The following is an 18,649-nucleotide window of genomic DNA, read 5'->3' as shown; positions in this document are numbered from 1 at the left end:
GCTCTGCTGCTGCCAGGGTTAGCAGATTCACCTTCAGGGAATGAGCAGCCTGGCTGTGGTTCCTGCTCCCAGGCCCACTTTCTGCTGGAATTGTCAGCATCCCGCAGGGCTCTGTTCCCAGCACCACCCAAAGATGTGTGTGTGTGTGCATGTGTGTGTGTGTATATATAAATATATATGTATATTTGTGTCACTTGATTCTTCCACACAAGAACATTCCCATCCAACCCCACTGAAAGCATTTGTTTCACCCATTTTAGTATTTGTCACTTGAGAAGTTTCTCTTCCCTCCTCTTCTAGGAACTGCCTGTCAGAACCCGTGTCAGCCCCTAACTCTGGCAATTCCCTCTTGGGTGGCATCTCCTTGGGCAAGGAAGGCAGGCTGGATTCCAAACCCCACCACCTGCATGAGCAATTCCTGCTAAAAACAGAGCAGGATCAACTGCTGCAATGAAGGAGGGAGCCCAGTGGGAATTTGAGGCTTACAGTTATTGAAAGAAAATAGAATCAGTAACACTTCGTGTATTTGTTCCACTGAGTTCCTTTCAAATCCACGTAAAAGGGCATTACCCTGTTGCTTCTGAATTTTATAAAGCCTGATTTCTGAAAAGACTACACTTGTTAAAGTTATTTTACACAAATTCCCCAGTCACAGATATTTGATGTGTTTCAAGAAATTCTGGCATCTCTCTTTTGATGAGTTTTGGGGTTTTTTTCCTTGCTTCTGGGAAATCTTTGCATAAATACTTTGGATTACAGGATGAAGTTTTTTGATAGCACAAAGGATAAAAGTTCTGTTTCAGTAGTAGATGAATAAAAATGGTTAGGGATTATACAAAGAAATATTACTTTGTTGAAACAAGAGTCTTACTAAATTTTCATGAAAATTTTATCAGAAAAGGCTTCTGAAGTTCATGATTAAATTCAAACCTGCAGAATTAGAAGCTGTGCTGTGATCCCCAAATGACCAGCTTGACCTTAGATTTATAGACAATGAGAAAGCTCCCAAGGAAAAGGAAATCCAGAATCTCTGGGTGATTTCCCTGTGGCCCAGGCTCTGAGGTTCTGGTCCTTGCTCTCCCTCAGACAATGGGAACCTTCCAGATTGCTCTCCCTCTGCTTAAAACAGGAATGGCAGTGTCATCTTCAGTGTTCTGGAGCTTTTTCCTTGCACCATATAACAGAAAAAAAACTTTCAAGTTTCAAAATAGTTTCAAACAGAAGTGAAGAATTTTTTAAATATATAAAATATTTTCCGAAGTTCTTATTTTTTTTTTTTTGTAATTTCCAGAGCTGGTCAGTCGAAATTCTTCTTCCACCACTCTTGTCCATAGGCACCCACACTCCATACCCAGGTTCCTTTCCTCAGTTCCCCTCATTCTCATGATGACTTTCCAGCTCTCAGTTTCTCATGCAGCCTGGCCTGGCTCCCAAATGGGTGTTGTTTCCTACTCTATCACATTTCACAGTTTTCTCCACAGCCTGCAGTAAAGGACAACTGCTGGATTTCAATCCGTAAAATTGTGCAATCCTGGCAAGACCATTTAATTGATTTGTGGTCATGGAGGAGATGTCAGGTGGATCTGTCTGGAGGAGAAAAAATTTCCTGGTGCTGCAAAAATGTAAAAGATGGAAACACCAGGGACTGGTAATTCCACATCAATAAATTCCAAGGTCATCTAGAAGCGACAGCAGATAATTAAAGAGCGTAACTGTGCCACTGGCAACCTGATCTCAATTAAGGATTCCATCTTAAAACTGTTGAAATTAAAAGGGGAAAGAAAAATCTGATTTTTAAAATCACACTTTCTAGGAATTTTCAAGGTCCAGTCATGAGCTCTCCAAAAGGCCTGATTTTTTCACCTCTGCTCCCCTTTGTTATTTACAGCTTGGGCATTTTATTTATGCACAGCTACAACTCTCCCTGCTCCTTCCCCCGGAGGAGTGCCTAGTATTTAAAACATGCATTAAAGGGCTGCTGATACCATGCTACATCTATTTCTGTCCTTGTAAATACTGCTTTGCTCAGGAGAGCCGAAGCATTTTGGAATCCAACTTTATTTGGCATTCCTATTTTGGAACAAGAATTGCCAAATGCCAGGCGTGATGGGAGCGGAGCAGGAGCTCCCTCCCAGTGCTACCCCCAGAGTGACACTGGGGAGGATCTCTCTGGAAACTGTTCCTCAGGAACAACCCCTGCTGTCACCTCTGCCTCCAAAATATCAGCAACTGAGCGAGTGAAAGGGAGCACAGAGTGCTCCTGGAGAGGGAGACACCCCTCACTGCTCCCACAGCTCCTCCAGTGCCTGGCACAGCAAGGAAGTTTCAGAGCAGTAGCTCAGCAATAAAGGTGGAGATATTTTATGGAGAGGTTACATCCTTCCATTGTGCCAAGAGCAAGAAAACCACAGTTTCTGATCATTCTTCTCCTTTTTTCCCCTGTGGCTGAAGAGCAGGTGGGCTCTGAGTGAGCTCCCCAAACTTCTTGGCTTCCACAGCTCCTCGACAATTCCTCCAGGCTGCTCCCCACGGGAGATTATCAGACTCCAAGCCTCTACTGGCTCACTCTTCCCCTTTTTGGAGTTTTCCAAAATGGTTTTCCATCTCCTCCTGACATTTTCCCTGACGTATTTTTCTGAACATTCCCATTCGTACTAAATATTGCCAGACACAAGGCAGTATTTTAAATTAAACAGCATGTGCAAATGCATGCACATATATTTTTAGCAGACTGCTTCTGTTTTTCTGTGTAAATAACCAAGAAAAACAAAATTCCGGAAGAAAAATTTAAATGCTGTTAATTGATTAAATAGAAAGATAATGTGATAACAGAAAAAGCTATTAGTGTTCTGGGAATGATCTTGAGAAACTGAAGAAAAGATCTGAAATACACAGGTGCAAGTCACTGCAGTGAGGACTAACCCCCTCCAAAAAACAACACAAACCCACAACAACAGCAAAGACACAAGAAAAATCCCAAAAAAAACACGACGGAGGAAAAATGCAAGAAGCACCAATTTTCTAGATAAGGATACCAGAGTTTGGTAGATCACAAATTGAAATCAGCCTTATCAGATCACTATTCCAACATGAAGTGCCATCAGGATGTCATTGCTGTGTCCAGCCTGGCAGTGCAGTGGTGGAATGGATCATTGGAGGTTCACATCCATCACAGACTCCCTGTAGGAGAACAATGACCCAAAACCCAGCATGATATCACAGAATCACACTTCTATTGAAATTCCTGAGGAAAGGACTGAAACAGGATTGTGTGTTCTTTAAAAAACTCACCTTTCTGTGGCTCTGAGTCTAAATCTGTACATACACAATACGGAGGGGAAGAGAAAGAGTTAATAAATTGTTTATCCTCTGTGGGCAAAAGAAAAAGTAATGGGCTCAGCATTCAGCAGGAGAGATTTGGGCAAGGCACTAAGAAAACTCGTGTGGTGAGGACAGTGGAGAGCTGTGATACATTGCTTTAGCACTGAAGGCTTTTGGAGAACACATTACAGGAACATTTATCAGGAAAAGCTTGGTAGAAGTTATCTTGCCTTGTGAAAAAGTATAAACTAGATGGTGGCTCGGGGTTTTTTCAAGACAAACCTTCCCCATAATTTAATAGGATGTTTTCCAAAGCTATTTGTCTGCAAATTTCACCATTTACTCCCCTCTGAGTTAGTCAGATTCATTTGTAATTTCTTCTTCACTTAAATCTTCTCTCAAAGCCCCGTGCCATGGCTACCCATCTTTATGGCTGACTAGAAAGCTGTCTGGACACTGTAAATATTTGCCCTTCTCCAAGACAGAGCCCAGCACCCTCACAGGAATCCCAGCCTTGCCACATCAAGGGGAAGAAGTTGTGACTGAAAAACCAATCAGATGGAAACCTTCCTCTGAGACTGGATGCTGCACTTATTTCCTTGGAGTGTTAGCACAGCCATAATTCACAGCTGTGTTCATGGAGCTGTGGAAAGCTCCTCGACTGCTTGCAGGGTTTCATTACAGAGCTGCAACCACACAAAATTAATCAAATGTTTCAGCAGCCCAGAATGGTTTAGTATTGAGATTCTCTAATTAAATCTGGAGGGGGGGAGGGTGGGGTGGGATGGATAAAGGAAAAGATGTTTTTAGGTAGGAATTAACCAAAATGTGACTCGATGTGTAACCACTTCAACCAGCAGAACCTCTGTGTTTTATTAGCAAAATGTATTAGAAATAGGCTTGAACTAGAAACTGGAACACAAATATCCAGTTTGGCATATAAAACTGAACCTGGATTTTATTTTACAGTTGAAGACTCTCTGTATTATATCAAGCTATGGGCAAAACATAAGAACTTTTCCAATTTCCCTCCTTACAGCCCAAATAAACCAACAGACAAATAAACAATATATTTTAAATCACTATTTTCTACCTACTCTATTTCTTCCACATGGTTTGTTTTCCTTCAGATTTCCTGGGCAACGTCCACTGGGACAGTTTTCAGGCTTTACATTTTGATTTGTATTTTCCCCAGTCAATACTGACCCTCTCTAACTAGCCAGGCACCCAAAATGCCAACTTGGCCATTCATTTATTGAGAGAACTGGAGGAAGCTCAGCTCTCTGCTCACCCTCCTGATGCAGCCAGTGAAAGAGCTAGCTCTAAATACAGGATCCCCTGAGACTTCCAGGTTTCACTGCAATACAAATAGCTCTGGACAGCCCAAATCCACCAATCATGCCCTCCTGCAGGAGAAAGCTGGAGTTGTAAATCCTCTCCACTTGTGCTCAGAAAGTTTTTTTGACTGTGCTCTGTCTCATATATCACATGCTGTCTGCTGGATTCAAGGGCACTTTCCAAGTGGACATTTTTAAGTAGGCCAAGGAACTCTTGGACGACATGATAAAGATGAATTAATCAAGTGCACAAGTAACATTCAGAGAACATGAGGTTTTGGGGTGTTCTAAACATTAATATAAGGAAGCATATTTAGAAAAAAAATAAAGGTATAAATGACATCCCAACTTCCAAGCCTGGGTTCTGTTCTAGTCTAGAGAATTAGCATGGTAACAGTACATGAATTTTGGAATTAATAGACAGAGGGAAAATGATGAATCCCCTGTTTTAAAGAGCATTTGATGCACGTGTGTAATTTGTGCTATGAGGAGTTGGGATATGCAGAAGTGAGGGCACTCTGGGGTCGTGGTCTTGGGACACAAGGGGATTCACAAGGTCCTTCAGAATAATCCAGCAGTGCCAGGAACCAGATTGGCCACATCATCAGACTGCAGGATTTGTGCTTTCCAGGCTGCACTGTGACACCAGGACACTCAGTTGGACCTCTGTCCTCGTGGCCAACTAAAGCATTTTCACACACCTGCACTTCTCCAGCCAGGGAGTTCTCTCACAATAATCCAAGTGACCTCCTAAACTTCGCCCAAATTCTGTTTTCAGTGCAAAGAACACTTTAGTTCATCTGTGAAATTAGGGTATGGCTTCCCCACACCCAAGTGCCTGGCAGGGATTCCCTCAGAGTCTGAAACAACCATCCCTGAAATCTTGGCCAAGCCTTGCTGTGCGGGGGAAGGCAGGGACTTCCTTCCCTGGCAAGACATACAAGCTGCACTTGTGTGGTTCTTTGTCTCTGCCAGCTTTTTGGGGTAGAGTTGGCATTTTAGAAACAAAAATAAAACCTATTAATCTTCTACCTGAGTTATTCAGTGGTCTTTTAAAACAAATTTTAGTGAGACTTATTTCAATTTCATTATTTGCATTAAAAAGTTCAAAGCTGCACTAGTTCTCAGTACCACAACAGAATTTCATTATAGTCATAACTGTGTATTTTCCAAAAACTGAATGTGATTGACTAAGTTTTGGCTTTTTTTCTAAAAAATTAATTAGTTAATTAAAAACCAACCATAATATTCAAATAATCCTCAGATGCTAGAAGGAAAAAGCATTCAGACTGAGTAGAGGGAAATTCAAATCATGAAAAGGGTTCACAACCCACAGAACTAACATAAACTCTGGGAGACTGGATTAACTGATTCTCTCTTAAATACAGACATCAAATCTACCTCTTGGTGTTTCTGCTGCAAACACTGAATTCTATTCTCATAAAACAACTAATCAGATTTAATAGGGTTAGGCACAAATTCTAATGACAGTGCAGTAGTAAAAGCACCCAGAGAATTTCTTGGCAATCAAGGAAGGGAAAGGCACAGAAGATGCCTTAAAAATCTGTGACAACCATTCTTTCTCTGCTCTCTGGGACACATTTTTAAGCCCCCACTTAATCAAAACCACCTCCACTTAGTCCTCTCACACTAAAAAGAACTCCTGACACGTAACTGACCGATCACATCTCAAACACTGGAATTAAATGCCTGTTATCATCCCTAAATCCAATAGAAAAAAGTCCTAATAGCAGCAGGAAATCAGTTGGGTAGTTATAAATAATGAGGAATTGCAACTTTTTTATCCCCTAAGATTTCATGAGTAGAGAAAGAAGCCAAGCTCAGAGTCAGTGCTGATGAAAAGCAAAGAGACAGCAAATTTTACTGTCTATCAGCTTTTCTTAATGCATTCTCTCTACTTTAATGATGACACAGATAAATCTCAAGTGCTCCTCTTTGCAGGCAGTGTGTTTGTGCAAGGTGTAAGGAACTGACTAAATTAAACCTTTTACCTCAAAGCTCACTCTGGGCTCAGTTTGATACTTTACCCTAGAAGAGCAAACCCAATAAATAGGGAAAAGCACCACACCTGGTTTAACCAGGCACCACAAAGGCATACAGAGTTTCCCAAATAGGGGAGGAAAAAGCAGTCACTGCATCCATATTTTAAGAGCCTGTAATATAATCTGTGCCAAAAACCTCTATAAAAGCTTAGCTGGTCAAACATGCTTCTGTTTATTGTACTTTTTGTCAAAACAATAAGTCTTTGAAGAAAAGGCTTTGCTGCACTCAGTTTAAGTGTAGCCTATTCAACAGTGCAGTCAACTGGAAATTCATCAAAAGTATTAATATCAATTTTTCCCTACCTGGAGTTAGAAACAAATGAAGTTACTATTAAAATAATCTATTTTATTTTTGGTTTCTGTAAAATTAGATACACTTTAAGAGCTCATTCCAATCAAGCACAGATGAATTTTCTTAATTGTCAATTTTCTTTCTTGAAACCCCATCCTATCCAACTCCAAATTAAGTTGCTCCTGTAGCTTCCCCATGCCATAACTGCTGAGTTGCTCTGGCTGATTTACCTATTCTCAGAATATTAATAGAGAGTAAGGAAGTGCTGTAAGGCTCATCCTGTGATTAATCACTGCAGGTGGGTTTCAGTGGCCTTAATCTCACATTGTAGAGATCATTAACAGCCACTAATTGCTCTAAGCAGCCTCTCTCAGGATCCCATCCTTGTGCCCAGGAGCTTTCAGTCTCACTTTAAAGCCATTTGTAGATTCTTGTTTTTACCCCTGTTCTTTTGGTGCTTTAATCTGACAACACTTGGTGCTTTATTTGGTGTCACTGATGGGAAAAACTGCTGGTGCCACCCTTGTGCTCTGCCTGCTCAGCTCCAGTACTGTGGGACTGTGCTCTGCAGCTATCTCTGGCTCTGCTTGGCTCCCTGCTGTTCTTCCCTTTGGGAACAACTGTGTTCCTGCTGTTCTGCACTGCTGGATTTCCCCTTGGGAACAACTGTGTTCCTGCTGTTCTTCCCTTTGGGAACAACTGTGTTCCTGCTGTTCTGCACTGCTGGATTTCCCCTTGGGAACAACTGTGTTCCTGCTGTTCTTCCCTTTGGGAACAACTGTGTTCCTGCTGTTCTGCACTGCTGGATTTCCCCTTGGGAACAACTGTGTTCCTGCTGTTCTCCTACACTGCTGGACTTCATTCTGGGAACAACTGTGTTCCTGCTGTTCTTCCCCTTGGGAACAACTGTGTTCCTGCTGTTCTGCACTGCTGGATTTCCCCTTGGGAACAACTGTGTTCCTGCTGTTCTCCTACACTGCTGGACTTCATTCTGGGAACAACTGTGTTCCTGCTGTTCTGCACTGCTGGACTTCATTCTGGGAACAACTGTGTTCCTGCTGTTCTTCCCTTTGGGAACAACTGTGTTCCTGCTGTTCTTCCCTTTGGGAACAACTGTGTTCCTGCTGTTCTGCACTGCTGGCTCCACACAGACATCCAGGTACTCTGCACGCCCTGTAAGATTCTGTAAGGAATCTTACAAGGTTTTGTGCCCTTTCCTGCCTCCTGACTCACTCCAGTTTCATTGCAGAAGCTCCTCAGCCTTCAGGCAGGCTCAGAAGTCACCCTCGAGTTTCTAAAATAACTCCTGCTGAACAGCACTGCCTCTGGTGTGTCCTGCCTGTGTTCCCACTCGGCAGCATTTGGGGCACCCAGCTTCCCCAGGAGTGCAGCAGAGCCTGTGTGCTCACCTCAGGGTGCTGGGGAGTGCTGTATTACAAATCCTGCCTGGTTCTGCAGTCCCTAAATTACCGCTCAGCCTTGGCCACGCTGCGAGAGACAGTGGAGAAGAATTAAGTGCTCTCCCTGGAGTGACAGGTTGTACTGCTGAGATGTGCTGCTGCTCCACTTCCTTGGCACAGAGTAAGTTTTGCCTTTCATTTCACCACTCAGTCCAAAAAAAAAGGGGCTAAAATCAGGATAAGGGAATCATAATTCTACTTTAGCAGATCACACGGTTTTCAGCACTGAATTTCCAGTGGCTGATTTTTCTGTGTGCTGCGGACGAGCAGGAGGCTCTGGGGACTGCTAATGGGGTCTTTTAGCACTGGGTCACTGCTGTGAGTCCAGCTCAGGTCAGTGAGAATGGCAGCTCAGTTGCCTGTGTTAATTTTGCTGTTTGCCTCAGTCCAGCTCTGTAGAGCATCAATAGCTACAAACAGCCCATCACCACTACTGCCAATATTCAAATTAGTTCATCAGTAAATCAAGGAGCGAACAAAAGGTGCAACAAGCCTTACTCTCACTAATAGGCTGCTTCTAAGACAAGATCTAAGCCTGTGAGTGGAGTTCCTATAGTCAGAAAAAGTATAGATTTGCCCTTTTCCCAGTGTATCTACAGCAGATAAGCAGCCATGAGTCCATCACTTTAGCATGGATGTATCTTTGATTAAATCAAAGTTTTATCTTATATAAACAAATGGGAATTCGTTGTCTAAAGTTATCTTTGAATAGGGAAGGATTTTTCTGTTATCTTTGAGTCTATTAAAGGCTGTACTGTTAAATATATAAGATCTCTCAAGATTCCTTTGGTCTCAGTGAAACTGTAGGTAAGGAATTACACAGCCAGACAACATAAAGGACACCAAAAGCAGGAACAATGAATAGACAGACATAACCTCTGTGTACTCAAGAGCTACTTTCAGACTGTCCAACACTACAAACATTTAACCTCCTCCTTTGTAATTGCAGCTCTTCCACAACAGCACAAACTAAAACTGCATGTGTGCCTTAGTTATGTATTTCTTTCTGAGTTGTTTGGCTATCTTTTGAATAGCGCCTGAACTCTGAATACATGTAATGTGTAATACCTGTTTTGGATACACAGAAAAACCTTGTTCACGTTCAGTTTTCAGCTGCAACAGCAGCTCCCTTTGCCTTGGGAAACAAGGTGAGTACCCTGGTGCCATGCAGAGACAGGGGGCAGTGAGGGCTGGGTGTTCCAGCACTAGAAAGCCAAGGTGCAGGAGTGAGCAGGATGTGTTATCCCAGCTCACCACACTCTGTGAGGGCAGAGTTAGCACTCTGCACTTCTGCTGGAGTGATCCCATCTGATCTGATCTGATCTGATCCCATCACTGAATGATCTGCACTGCCAGACTTGTGGGGAAAGGCTCACTGTGCTGAGGAGATCACACATCACTGTGCTGAGGAGAACACACATGACTGTGCTGAGGAGAACACACATCACTGTGCTGAGGAGAACACACATCACTGTGCTGAGGAGATCACACATCACTGTGCTGAGGAGAACACACATCACTGTGCTGAGGAGAACACACATCACTGTGCTGAGGAGAACACACATCACTGTGCTGAGAACACACCATCACTGTGCTGAGGAGAACACACATCACTGTGCTGAGGAGAACACACATGACTGTGCTGAGGAGATCACACCATCACTGTGCTGAGGAGATCACACCATCACTGTGCTGAGGAGAACACACATCACTGTGCTGAGGAGAACACACATCACTGTGCTGAGGAGATCACACCATCACTGTGCTGAGGAGATCACACATGACTGTGCTGAGGAGATCACACCATCACTGTGCTGAGGAGATCACACCATCACTGTGCTGAGGAGATCACACCATCACTGTGCTGAGGAGATCACACATCACTGTGCTGAGGAGAACACACATCACTGTGCTGAGGAGATCACACATGACTGTGCTGAGGAGATCACACATCACTGTGCTGAGGAGAACACACCATCACTGTGCTGAGGAGATCACACATCACTGTGCTGAGGAGATCACACCATCACTGTGCTGAGGAGAACACACCATCACTGTGCTGAGGAGAACACACCATCACTGTGCTGAGCAGAACACACCATCACTGTGCTGAGGAGAACACACATCACTGTGCTGAGGAGAACACACCATCACTGTGCTGAGAACACACCATCACTGTGCTGAGGAGAACACACCATCACTGTGCTGAGGAGAACACACATCACTGTGCTGAGGAGAACACACCATGACTGTGCTGAGGAGATCACACATCACTGTGCTGAGGAGAACACACATCACTGTGCTGAGGAGATCACACATCACTGTGCTGAGGAGAACACACATCACTGTGCATAGGAGAACACACATCACTGTGCTGAGGAGAACACACATGACTGTGCATAGGAGAACACACATCACTGTGCTGAGGAGAACACACCATCACTGTGCTGAGGAGATCACACATCACTGTGCTGAGGAGATCACACCATCACTGTGCTGAGGAGAACACACATCACTGTGCATAGGAGAACACACATCACTGTGCTGAGGAGAACACACATGACTGTGCTGAGAACACACCATCACTGTGCTGAGGAGAACACACATGACTGTGCTGAGGAGATCACACCATCACTGTGCTGAGAACACACATCACTGTGCTGAGGAGAACACACATCACTGTGCTGAGGAGAACACACCATCACTGTGCTGAGGAGAACACACCATCAGCTGAGGCCTGCTGCAGGGCAGTGATGTGGAAGAGTCTCCCATGGAGCTGGGATGTGTCTGATGGCTTTAAAAATGCAGGAGCAGCAGGTGAAGATAAAATCTAAGGAAGCGTCGTCCCCAGTTTTATGAAAAGCAGTGACCCACTTTCTGCTTCAGATAAAGGAATCACCTGTGGGTCTGGGGCCTCCTCAGGGCACGAGGCCAAGGAAGAGCCAAAAAGAAGTATTTCCTGCAGGATAAGTGGTACAGAAACAGAGTAGGAAGCAGAGTGCAAATGAAACTATGGTCACTAATAAGCTATAGCCAGTAAGAGAATGAGTAGCTGAGAAGAGCAGCAAAATGAGCAAATGCTAGACTAATTATGACTAAATCTGAAGAACTGGCAGCATCAAGCACTCAGATACTGTAAGTCAGTCCACTGATTGTGGAGCCTTTCCATCTATTGTCTTCTTTTGCTGAGCTCTTGGAATAATTTTGTACTTTTGCTCTAACTCATAGCAAAACCTCCTTTGCCCCCATGTGGCTTGCCTGCCACTCTGAAATGTTGTCCCATGGTTCCCAAAGGAGGTGCTCAGGGGGATGGTTAGCCCAGGACATTCCCTCCCTGCTTCCCCAAAGGTGTTAAGTGCTAGGAAGTTTTAGATTTTTCTTTATACAGGAATAAAAAAAAGCTTTTGTGTTTCCTTTTTAATACGACCCAATATAATTAGAGGATTGATATATTTAGATCACGCAGATTTTCAAGTGACAGCCCCACCTGTTCAGTGGTAACAACATTCAAATACTTCTGTCAGTGAATTCAGGCAAGAAAAAAAAATATTCCTTGTCTTTTGTATTAATGCCTTGTTCTCATCAGTTAACTCTGTCAACTGGATTTTTTAGGAAATGTTTTGCAAAACACCAAGAATAGGACAATCCCTTTAGACTGGAATGGACTACATCTGCCTGTAAAATGTTGTAGAAAGCAGACTCTTTCCTGCTGTGTATGCACACAATAAGTAAGGTTAAAATGTTTTATTTGAGAGATTTGAACTGGAAGAATGATAATTTGTTGGGCAACAGAGAGAGTGAAAGTTATTTAACTAATTCTGGTGAATCCCATTCAGCTTAGAGATACTGACTTTTAAACTGGAAGCACGGAGCTCTAATAGAATGATTTAATCCATCAGTAATGGCACATTATGTGAATAATGCAAAATCACACAGCAATCACTGACCAAGATCTTTGCATCTTTCAGGGTTTGTACAACCTCACATTCCTTTACTCACTGTGATGTAGCTCTGAGAAATAGATTTATGTTAAAACAGATGATCATAGCCCTGGCTCCATCTATAATTTACTCTGGTTTTCTGTGAATTTAAAGTGAACATGTTAAAAGATGCTACATTTGGTAGCATCTTTTCTTGTGCCAATATCAGCTTGAAACACTGGCTCCTTCAAGAGGTCACTGAGTTTTATCAGCTCCTTATCATTCAAATGTTATCATTCAAAAATGTGAAGGTGAACCCCTCAGTACATCTGCACATTTAATGACATTTCTTTGTATTCTCCAATAAAGTTCTTAATCTGATCACATACCTAAATCTGCAGATTAAACATCTCCAGGTATTGAACACTTACTGTAATAACACAAAGTCCAAAGAAACTACGTAACATAAACTTCAATGTTGCATTAGCAAAACACATTTGTACATAATTAGTGAAATATCAGCGTTTGCTTCAGTTTAAGAACATGAAACCTTTCTATTTTAGCATTTTTTCAGCAAGCACTGCTTGTGCAAAGAATGAAAACACTTTATTGAGATATTTACAATAACTGCCCCTGAAGCACAGCTGCCAGCTAGATCTGATTACCTGCACTCACAGCTAGAAAGCAGATCCAGCAGTTTATGGGGCACGATTATGATGGGAAAATGAAAATAACAACAGCTATTTCAGTGGCTCAACATAGGATGAAGCACCAGCTATAATAAAAAGGTCCTGAATAGATCCTTGTTGGCTCTGCAGCATTCCAAAGGGGTGGCCTTATCACCAAAGGCACCCCAAAGCACAGCTGAATTGGCAGTCCACAACTCTGCACCACCATCTGTTCAGCATTCTGAACTGCCAGCCTCGTCTTCTTCCAGCCCAAAAATACATTTTTTATGGCAGAAACCTATTTTTCTGTGAGCAATTAAGGCAGCTCTAGGAGATGGATTATTACAAGATGCACTTAAGTCACTGAAATGTTAATTGGATGTTCTGGACCAGCCAAAAGAAAACAAGTCCATTTTCCAAAGTTTAACTGATTTAGAAGGCCTGGTAAAAGCAGCCCAACCTACTGTCCTCACTAAAACAACTCAAACCCTGCTCTCCTGGTTCCCCAAGTGTGCCCTTTACCTCAGCTGTACAGGAATATGCATGCAGGTTATAAAATTACTGGTGTGTGTTAGCACCAGCAGCAGAAACTCACTTGGAATGACCATGGAGAATTTTCCATGGGCTCTGTCAGGGAATGCTTTGGGCTGGAAGGGACCTCAAAGATCCTCTCATTCCAATCCCCTGCCACGGACACCTTCCAGCAGAGCCTGCTCAGAGCCCCTCCAGCCTGCCCTGAGCACTGCCAGGGATGGGGCACAGATCTGGGGAACAAAGGGGAAAGAGGGGGACTAACAGGAATTGGGATGAGCAGCACATCAGCAATGGAATTTGTCTTTACAGTGGACTGGACAGGGTCATTTCTGAAGTGCTATGAGCACTAAGTGCACCAGTGGAAAGAGAAATATCTTCAGTGAAGGCTGACTTTACATGGCACACATCAGCTGTAACAAAGCAAGTATAAACACACACACACACAGACATATGTACCTGGGATGAACACAGCAAGTTCCCCAGGATTCCTGAGGAGTCCTGGCAGCTCCTGCCAGCTGCCCAGACTCTGCAGTGCCTCACATGGCAGGACACAACTGCAGGAGCAGCTCACAGGAGCTCTGACTCCCAAGCAACCTCCCAGACAATGTGCTAGAAAACCAACAAGGCTTCCAGTGGGAATCGATCAGCAACTTGACAAAGATTTATCAAAACCCTGCAACCAAAGGACAAACAAGTGTTTCTCAGTTGGGTCACACCTCTCAGGAAGATCACCATGCGTGGCTTTTCATTTCCTCATCTTTCCTTCCCACCAGAGCCCTACTGGACGTGTCGTTTCCTTTTGATTCCATAATAAAAATTCCAGATTTTTTTTTTGTCCCTAAATGCTGCTAAAGCATCACCTTTTATAAGTTGTGAAATTAGATGCAGTTCACAATTTTAGTTTGGGACTGAGTCTCTGTTTCCCCATATCTTTGACTGTGCATAAATCCTCTCCTCCCTCCTCTTTCCTGGTGGATGTTGCACTTGGGATCCAACCAGCCAGAACTTGCAGGCACTTGCTGAAGTGATCTTTGATTAGTGCTGTTTTTCTAGGGATATAATGTTGTATAATTGCCATTTTTGTACATCATCTTGGAAATCCAGCCTGAAGCAATTGGGTGATAATTGGCTCCCAAGTTTTTTTCCTTTAATTTGGAAATCAAACTAAATACATCAGCACACCCCTCCCCCTCCCCCCAAGTAATACCCATTTCACCCTTTGAATATATTATGGCTTCATTTTCATTTTTAAATCACTCTCTGTCAGCTCTTGGCTATCAGTGTTCACTTCAGATATTCAAAGATATTAATCAGTTTCTTTTATCATCTAGTGGGTGATTGTTCTAGAAGCCACTGCTGTTATAGTTTAGAAACCTACTTCAAAAGGGGTTTTTTATTTCTTCTTTACTTTTAGCAAAAGATAGCTGCTATCAAGTTTAAGATTACTACAGCAAAGAGAGTGAATAAAGCAGTGCAAAGAGGAGGAACAGTTTCTAGCACAGCAACAAATTCCCAGCAAATATGAGGGGGTTATTACAGGAGGCCATTAAGTGGAACATTCGCTTCCTCACACTGCTGCAATTACAGAAATATCCCATTCTTTATGAAATCCATTTCTGGAACCAAGCTATCACCTGTCTGAAGCCCTTGTGCATCACGAGGTTAACATGAAGCTGAGTAGTTAGGAGAGAGAAAGCCAAATCAATGGGCTTTGTACCTATAGTCTGCTTTTGTTCTTCCATGCCTCTGTCTACTCCTTTACCAGCAGCTTTACTGGCTGAGAGAAACTGTGGCACACTAATGCTACCTGTCCCTAAAATGAACATTAAAACCCACAAAAAACCCCAACCAACCCAAGAATTAAATTCTGCCAGTGTTTGATAAACAGACCCATCACCAGAGCGTGGTGGGTAAATATACTGGAGTTCAAGGTTTGGTAATTTCACTTGTTCAGCTGTCAGAGGGCTGTAGGCTTCCCCAAATGCAGATCAGCCTGCCCACTACTCATTTAGGAGACTTTGTTTTTAATTTTTTTATCTTTTTTTTTTTTTTAAATTTGTTCTTTGCCACAAGAAAAAAACCTTTATGTTTGTTTCTAGCCTTGTCAATCACTATGTTTAAGGCAACCTGAGGAGCTGAGTTAAGGCTGATTCTGGATGGGAGGAGTTTCTAGCACAGCAGTTATTTGCTTTGACTTCTGCATTTTAACTTATTTGCACAGGTATTGTTGCAGTGTGAATGTGAGATACTAGGGATACAAAACTGAGGGAATCCTATGATGTGCAAGCCTAAGGTTTGGCATTTCCACAGAGCTGTCAGGTTCTTGCTGCCTTTAAAAGGAATTCTGCAGATCTCTGGAGAAAAATGGTAACACTGCACATTATCTAGGGAAATAAAAACTTTCTGAATTGCAAAACACAGCAAAGATCAAAGAATTGACAGAGAAAAGGGAAAGCAAGAAAGATTCACAAATAGAAGAGCAGATTGAGAGCTGTCTGAGAGACTGGGAGAGAAAAATAGAAGCACTGGTCTTTATAAAGTAAATGAGAACAAAAAAATCCTAGAGAATTTACAGATAGCGTAAGACTGACATTAATTCATATTAATAAAGACAAAACCATATCTGAAATGCCTACTGAAATTTTTATTAATTAGCACTACTGATCCCTTCTTGCCCACAAATGCCCCAGGTATCTCACAGGGCACGTGAGACACTTGTGAGCTCTGTACACCAAGACTCAAGGCTGAGATGACAAAACACAGATGGACCTCAGTGACAAGACTTTCCTGCCTTCCTAAAATCAGAGGCTGTTTGGCAAGCAGAATTACTCCACTGTAACATTTTAATTAGTTTACCTTTTCTCAAGCTTTCTGACAGATGTAGATTTTAAAGGGGGATTTGAATGAGAATAGTGTATCTGGCAGTAGATGCTGCAGTCTGGAATCTAATATGTGTTGGTTTGCCACAGGACAGAAGCTCCTGAATCACACTTCAAAATCCAGAATCAGTGAAACCTTGTGTTATTTTTCAACATGCCCTCACTTTCCAGCACATTACAATTTCTCAAGATCAACAACCATTTATGCACAATGTAAATATCCCATTTCTAAAATTCCATTGATTATGTGGCCTTAACACCCCTGCAGAGAGTTTTGGCCTTATGTTCACTTCCTATAAAACACCTCACCACAGCTCCTGGTCAGCCCAGAACTTCTCCAGTCATCTAGAGACTGAATTCAGTGTGATGTCTCTTGGATTAATTTACACCAGAAGAGGTTTCAGTCCACGGGTCAGGCAAACATATAGCTGGAATCCAGTTTTGTAGAAATAAGACCTATTAATATAGGCAAATTCTGCAGATTCCTTTTCCAAACACTTGAAAGTGTTGCCAGCATTTATTTCCCTTTAATTAAATTTTGAGCAGGATGCTGTGACAGATTCCCCTTGCTATGTCTTGTATGCACACCTTCTATATTTTTTTAAACCTCTTCTCCTCCTTCTCCCACTCCCTACAGACTCACCAAGACATAAAAGGAATCTAGAAAAAAACCTGGCATTAAGTTCTTATCTTTGAAACCTCAAGGGTGAGTTGGATTTGAAATCTACAGTTAAAACAAGTTAGTTTTACAAGAGCTGAACATATGGTGATGGGAAGTTTTATGTGTGTGGAGACCAGCTCTGCTCCCTCCACCAAGAAATGTGAGGAGTATTAAAACACCCATTTTTTCCTTAACATTCCCTTTCTATATTGTCCTAGAAGTAGGCATATTAAATCTTTTTATCTAATAAACACTTTGAAACCACTTCCTATTTCTCACATCCATAAACCTAGGTGCTTTCACTGGTTTTTTGCTCCCAGCAAAACAAGATTTTTCAGCTGTCACTTAGTAGCTGGATGCGAACCTGACAACCAAACTGCTCCGTACTTGCTGCTAGTGCCACAGGAACCCTTGTCAGACTACAAAAACAAAGAGATTTTAAATAATAATTGTTTCCAAACTCTCCTTTTCTCCATTTTCAGCAGACTGACATTCATTGCCATGGAAACAGTCAGAGAGCAGAGTAGCAGGGATACAATCTGACCCGGGGGTTCTGGGATTCTTCCAGCTCCCATCACACTGATAACAGTTTCCCAGAAGTGACCTCTCTATTTCACCTTTAACAAGAATCAGGAACACATTACTTACTCATGCAGTAAAACTGCACTAATTTTTCAGCTGGGCTTCCAGTCCCAGTTTGCATCACTGAATTTCCAGGTGTATGGTAGCTCAAGCCATCTAACACCTTCAGCACCAGCAGCTTCTCCTCCTAAGGGGTGGAAGAGCTCCTGCCTTACAGGGGGATTTCCCCTTGCACACTTCACTCTACTTGCAGCCCTACAAGTGCTCAGCTGCTTTTCATCATCCCCACGTTGTGATCTGAGCAAGACAGAAGCAGAGCTGGGCAAACAGAGCCAGGCAGCTCTCAGGACAGCCAGAGATGAGCCCTGCCATGCTCAGCAGGAAAGGCTGCAGAGGAGCAGTCTGGAACCTGAAATTCAGATACCAGCCCTGGAACACTTTCTGCTAAGCACCACCACTTCACTATCAGAGGTTTTAATATATTTAAATATTTATTAAGTGAATCTTAAATAGTTTAAATTAAACCTTTTATTTTTGCCACTGTATTTCCATAAAGCCTCAAGAGATTTGTACCTACACTTTCAGTGCTCAGCTACCACAGTGCTGATTCAGATCAGTGATACCAGAGGTAAAATCCACAAGGTTCAGGGATGATTGTGATTTTCCTTAATGGCTATTATTTGGAGAACCAATACCAGGACACAACTGGATTGCAAGATGCTGCACACACTTGAAATAGACTTAAAACTATCCTTGGGGCACCAGCTGCTACTTGAACAATGGATTGTTCAGATAACATCAACATCACACTTTCACTCTGCACTGGGAATAGCTTTGGAGAGAACACCAAGAAACTCCTTAGCTGGGGAGACACTTTTGGTACTCAGGTTATTTCCATTGTAGTTTTAATCACCGAGAGCTACGTTAAGTCT

General features: G+C 42.6%; 2 long non-coding RNA genes across 3 annotated transcripts; one reads left to right on the top strand and one right to left on the bottom strand.

Moving 5' to 3' along the window:
- Nucleotides 1-991: 991 nt before the first annotated feature.
- Nucleotides 992-7,245, bottom strand: LOC147651197 (uncharacterized). The gene is made up of 3 exons (XR_015274349.1): nt 7,025-7,245; nt 3,292-3,315; nt 992-3,180 (listed from the first exon to the last, which is right to left on the bottom strand). It is a non-coding gene; the product is annotated as an uncharacterized LOC147651197 (long non-coding RNA).
- Nucleotides 7,246-7,355: 110 nt separating this feature from the next.
- Nucleotides 7,356-14,393, top strand: LOC147651196 (uncharacterized). 2 transcript variants are annotated; one of them, XR_015274473.1, is made up of 3 exons: nt 7,356-8,172; nt 8,263-8,594; nt 9,270-10,262. It is a non-coding gene; the product is annotated as an uncharacterized LOC147651196 (long non-coding RNA). The 2 variants fall into 2 exon arrangements; XR_015274472.1 differs by having other exon boundaries at nt 8,263-14,393.
- Nucleotides 14,394-18,649: the final 4,256 nt, after the last annotated feature.

The sequence above is a fragment of the Cyanistes caeruleus genome, chromosome 10 (genome assembly GCF_971803275.1).
Source record: "Cyanistes caeruleus chromosome 10, bCyaCae1.hap1.1, whole genome shotgun sequence".
Lineage (NCBI taxonomy): Eukaryota > Metazoa > Chordata > Aves > Passeriformes > Paridae > Cyanistes > Cyanistes caeruleus.
Note: the sequence above shows the minus strand (reverse complement) of the source record. Positions and strands in the feature narration are given on the sequence as shown.